The sequence below is a fragment of the Chinchilla lanigera genome, unplaced genomic scaffold (genome assembly GCF_000276665.1).
Source record: "Chinchilla lanigera isolate Chin_1 unplaced genomic scaffold, ChiLan1.0 scaffold00160, whole genome shotgun sequence".
Classification (NCBI taxonomy): domain Eukaryota; kingdom Metazoa; phylum Chordata; class Mammalia; order Rodentia; family Chinchillidae; genus Chinchilla; species Chinchilla lanigera.
In genome coordinates, this window is record NW_004955561.1 from 1082649 (window position 1) to 1088451 (window position 5803).

The following is a 5803-nucleotide window of genomic DNA, read 5'->3' on the forward strand; positions in this document are numbered from 1 at the left end:
GGAGGGGGAGGGAGGGAGGGGGAGGGAGGGAGAGAAAGAGAAAGAAAGAAAGAAAGAAAGAAAAAGAAGAAAAAAGAAAAGAAAACAAAGAAAAGAAAAGACCAAGATCTGGCCTCTATCCATACTTCCACATTCTGGGCCAGGGATATAGCTCAGCAGCACAGCACCTGTCTGGCAAGTGCAAGGTCCCAAGTTCAATTCCCAGCACCAAAAATAAAAGGAACAAGGATAGGAAAGCACAAAGTGAAATTACTATTTGAAGATGACATGATACTCTACATAAAAGAGCCCAAAAATTCCACCAAAAGACTTCTAGATTACAAAAAACAGCACTTTATTATCACTATAGTCATAAAGGACAGGTCTTCACAGGGTGGGGATCAGGTCCTGACAGCAGGGAAGAGGCCCTTACTTGCCAGCAATGAGTGGGTTCTGCAGCAACATGACGACTGTGTCCCTGCGCAGGAACATCTTGGAGATGTGGCGGTCCTTGTTGACTGGCTTGGATTTCTTCTTGCCCTTGCAGCTCTTGGGGACCTCGGGCAACATCTCCTTCACATTCTTCAGCACCATGTTGCAGTGCCTGTCAAAGGCCTTCACCAAGCCTAGAATTTTTTTGTTGTTGGGGCAGTTGATGAGCACCTGAGTGTTGTTCTTGACCTACTGGGTCAGCACAGAGAGGAGACTTGTGTTAAATTCCTCCTCTACCTGCTTCTGCAGTTCCTCTGAGGTCATCTCACTCTTGGGCTTGTTGAGGTGGCTCATTGTGGTGGTTGTGCCCTCTGGTTGCTCCTGTCTCCTCTGTGTTGCTTTGGTCTCAGAGGCAAGACTTTAGATTTAATTACCAAATTCAATTTCATAGCTGGATATAAAGTCAACACTCAAAAAATTAATAACCTTCCTGTGCACAAATAACAGACTCACTGAGAGAAATTAGGGAAACAACACCTTTCACAACAATATCCAAAAAAATGAAATATCTAAAAGTTAATATAACAAAGTAAAAGACCTCTACATTGAAAACTACAGTACTCTTAAAAAGGAGACTGAAGAGAAAATCAGAAACTGAAGATATCCCTTGCTCTTGGGTAGGAAGAACCAATATAGTGAAAATGGCCATACTTTCAAAATCGTTATACAGATTTAATGCAGTTCTGGTCAAAATACTAGTAGTATATCTCACCAGGTGTGGTGGTGCACACCTGTAATCCCAGCACTTGGAAGGCTGAGGCAGAAGTATCACCATGAGTTCAAGCCCAGCCTGAACTACACAGCAAGACCCTGTCTCAAAAACAACAACAAAAAAAAAACCAAAAACAAAACAAAAAAAACCCCAACATATCTCATAGAATTAAAGAAACAATCCTAAAATTCATGTGGAACCAGAAGAGACCTAAAATAGCAAAAGCAATTCTGGACAACAAAGGCAAGGCAAAGGGCATTACAATCCCTGACTTGAATTTATACTACAAAGCTACTGCAATAAAAACAGCATGATACTGGCAGAAAAACAGACCCAAGGATCGATGGAACAGATTAGAAGATGCAAAAACAACTCCAGACATACTTAGCCACCTTTCCTTTGACAAAGGAACCAAACACCTTCATTGGAAGAAAGATAGCATCTTTAATAAATGGTGCTGGAAAAACTGGCTTTCCACATGCCAAAGATTAAACCTAGAACCATATCTTTCACCATGCAGTAAACTAAAATCAAAATAGATCAAAGATCTAAATATTAAAACAGAAATACTAAATCTGCTGGAAGATAGACTGGGTAGAACTATTAAAGACACTGGTTTAGGCAAAGGCTTTATGAACAAAACCCCAGTCACACAGGAATTGTCACAGAGAATCAACATCATTGGATCTCATCTTATTAAAAAGCTTTTCACAGCAAGAGTAGCCATCAACAGAGTGAACAGACCACGGACAGTGTGCAAAAAAATGTTAGCTATGTGTTCCTCAAAGGACTACTATCTGGTGTGGAGAAGGACATTCCTTAGTTCATCTTTCAATGTATTACCTCAGGCCTGACCAAGCTATGATTGTTGGGTACCGGAGGAAGCCTAGCAAAAACACTGGTGGGAAGGAAAAGATTGCAGAACCTGTGTCCTTGTGGAAAGCTAAGAGGTCAACACTAAATGCTTTGCTGAGATATGCCAGAAGGAATGATAACATGATGGTTAACTGAGTCGAGTCTCATTTCTATGGTAATTGAGTTGTATTGTCCTTGCCAAAACAGTTGATATCCTCTCATTTGCCCAGCTGCTTCCTTTGTTCTTTCTCAATAAAAGGTTACTGAGATTAGTAATCGAGGCTGCAAGCCCCCTGATCCCAGAAGTATGTCTCTCTTGTTTTTCTTTTTTCTCTTGCTTTTCTTTTCATCCACAGTACCTCATTCTCAGTACCTGTCACCTTGGACAAAAACAGAATGTAGACCAACAATCTGGAATATATATAAAGAACTAAAAATAAAATCAACAGCCCTCAAATTTTAGGACCCATTCCATGGTTCACACCTATAATCCCAGCACTCAGGAGGCTGAGGCATATGCCTCACTATGAGTTCTGAGGCCCACCTAGGCTACATATTGAATTCAAGGCCAGTCTGAACTACACAGTGAGACCCTCTCTCAAAAGAGAGGGGGGCATCTGAAATAAATATACTTCTCAGATGAAGAAATGTAAATGGGAAATAAATATATAAAAATGTTCAACACCACTGGTCATTTAAGAGATGCCAACTAAAACAATGCTGAGATCCCATCTCACCTCAGAAAAAATGGTTTAATATTAAGAAATCAACCAATAGCAAATGCTGGCAGGGCTGTAGGGCAAAAGAAACACTTCTCCACTGATGATGGAGTGTAGATTGGTGCTACCACTGCGGAAATCAATTTAGAGATTCCTCAAAAAACTAAGACTAGGGGTTCCATTCAATATAGCTATTCCCCTTCTTGATCTCTTCCCAAAAGAATTAAAAGCATCATACCACAGTGATATATGCATTCCCATGTTTACAGTGGCATAGTTTGTAATAGCTAAATCTTAGGAACAGCCCAAATGCCCATCAATTGATGAATGAATAAAGAAGTTTTTTTTTTATGCAATAGAATGCTACTGTGCCATAAAGGATAAACTTGAGACATGTCTAGCTAAATGGATACATCTAAACACCATACTCTTAAGTGAAATAAATTGGACATGTATGTAAATACCACATTGTTTCTCTGGTATGAGAAACAAAGTGTAAGTAAGGACCAAAATGTAGCATAGATATTGTGAAATAGGAAGAAAATCTTCATTTGGTAAGGGGAACTAGGGAGCAGGGAGGGGGAAGGAAAGGAAAGGGAAAAAAAGAGATAAGAAGAAAAAAAATAGAAAAGCTTTTGTAAATGAGGGGAAGGGGATTCAAGCGAGGGTAGGGGAATGGGAAAAAAAGAGTCAAGTCAAATCATGTACAGGTACTTAAAATGTATCAATAAACTTAATTTTAAAAAAAAGTAGAATGACTGCATCTTTTGCAGTCTCAAAATTGCAAAACAGAAAGACTTTGCTTTGAGAAGAGAGCCCTACTGTACCATGTTCCAGAATGGCAGTAGCCTAGGGAAGTTGTTCCTCAGGATTTGGTTCATAGGCACCCAACCTCTATAGCCAAGAAAGAATAAAGCCCGGCTACTGCTACAGAGAGTGGCTGACCTTGGCATCATTGACATGGTGCTAGTTTTAGGAGTATGCAAATGCGAGAGTTGTGGGGTCAGGGAGGCTTCCACCCAGATTTCAGAAGAAGGCCTGGGAGGCCTGGCAGTGTGGCCCTGAGAAGGCAGTGTGTGAAGCTGTAAGGTGCAACGGAGACAACAGAAGGTTCGAGAATCCAGGAATGTGGTTCATCTGAGGAAAACTGTAAAGAGGGAGCAGAACTGGCCCCAGAGAGCGGCCAAGGGTGCTCCTTTGGCGATCACATCTTGCCACAGACTGCCTTGGATCCTGCACATGGAACCACAGGACTTAATGTTTGCCCTGCTGGATTTTGGACTTGCTTTGGTCCTATTCCTTTGTATCCCCCACTTGTACCTTTTGGAATGGTAATGTATACGTTGTGCCACTATATGTTGGAAGTGTTTAACTTTCTTTACATTTGTACATTGACTCACAGTTAAGAGTTTGCAGCACACCCAGCTGCACAAGCACCCAGGGAGGCAGGCAGGCCGCAGGTGCCTGCTCTGGGAGGCCATGCTGCCGGGGAGTGCAGGCCCTTCAGGGTTGGCGCACCCAGCCACACAGGCGCCCAGAAAGGCAGGCAGCAGGTGCCTGGGAAGTGACATGAAGACGTGCGCCGGCCCTTAGGCCGGCCGCCACCACACAGTCAAGAAATGCCATACCACAGAGAAGCACTGACACAATAGGCCCGCCCTGAGACCTGCATGAACCATCCTGACATGAAGAAACCTCTGGGAAAACATGCCACACAGTGGGTCGCTCTTGGCCCTGCCCTTGAGAGCCAGAAATGTCTGGAGTCAGCGGAGGAGCAGCTGATGAATAAGGACTCAGAGAACACGAGAGTACCGACACCTGATGACTGAGAGGTTGAGCTGATGACGCGGGAGCCATTTGGGAGCTGGAAACCAGGAGGACTTTGCACAATACCTGGGGAGACCCCCGGGAGGCCATTCTTCCCCTAATTGTACAGGCTGCAGTGGAAGAGCGAGTGGAGCTCCAGAGAGGTCTGCACCAAGACTTCATGGATTAGATGGGTGCCCAATATTCAGATTTTGAAGGACTGCCTTCATGGAGAACGTCCATGTCTAGGTTACCTGCCTGGGACACTTTGAACCTGATGGTGCTGAGACTGACTAGCAGGCTGAGGACTTCATCCACATATTCCTGCCACCTATGTTGACGGTTGGGGAGAGGACGCTAAGTGGTTGCAGGATCCCAATGCACTGGGAGGCTGGAGAGAACACCCCTCTGCTTTCTTAGACAAGAGGCATTGATAAAGCATACTTCCCTGGATCTCAGTTCAGTGGAGGGACAAACTGTTCTTAAAGATAAGTTTATTACTCAGTCAGCCCCAAATAGTAGAAAAAAGCTACAAAAAAATGGCTTTTGCCCCAGATAGCTAGTTGAGATGTTAGTAAGAATTGCCTCCTTAGTATTCTATAGCCATGATGAGGAGGAGGCCAAGGAGAGAAAACAAAGAGACCGAGAAAAAGCAGCTGCTTTTGCTGCAGCACTAATAGAAACAGACCCTAAGTCTGATTCTCGGGGCCCCAAGAAGTACTCGATGACTACATTCATCTGCTACCGCTGTCAAAAGCCAGGCCACTTCAAGAGGGACTGCCCTAAGAAGCCCCCTAAGCCATGCCCTGACTGTACAGGTGACCACTAGAGGTCAGACTGCCCTCTGAAGCAAAGGCCCCAGAGCTCAGACCCCTCCTGGTCCAACAGGAATGAAGGAGCCCAGGGCATACTCTGCCTTTTCCTTCTGGCCAGACTGTTACCTTCAAGGAGGAGCCCTGCATAATCATGACTATAGAGGAAAAAACAAGCAGCCTATTGCTGGACGCTGGTGCTAGTCTCTCGGTCCTTCCTTTCAATCCTGGCCTTCCTTCCAGACACTACACCTCAGTGAAAGGAGTCACTGATGAGGAGGTAATCCGCTATTTTTCACAACCCTTAGGCTGTACCTACTTGTTAGATCCTTCTTGCATATCTTTGTTTTCCTGAGAAACCACCTTGAAGATACCAACATGTATTACAGCAGCCATTGATAATTTCCTACCAATCTGTCCATAACTCT

At 43.9% G+C, this 5803-nt stretch overlaps 2 protein-coding genes and 1 pseudogene across 2 annotated transcripts in view; 1 reads left to right on the top strand and 2 right to left on the bottom strand.

Annotated features, from left to right (window-relative positions):
- The window catches only part of Setd5 (SET domain containing 5), a 122874-nt gene that overhangs the window by 113835 nt on the left and 3236 nt on the right, over positions 1-5803 (top strand). The gene's annotated exons all lie outside the window — the stretch shown is intronic.
- Positions 1-5803, bottom strand: part of Lhfpl4 (lipoma HMGIC fusion partner-like 4) — a 75301-nt gene that overhangs the window by 15850 nt on the left and 53648 nt on the right. The gene's annotated exons all lie outside the window — the stretch shown is intronic.
- LOC102003813 lies at positions 263-900 on the bottom strand (annotated as a pseudogene).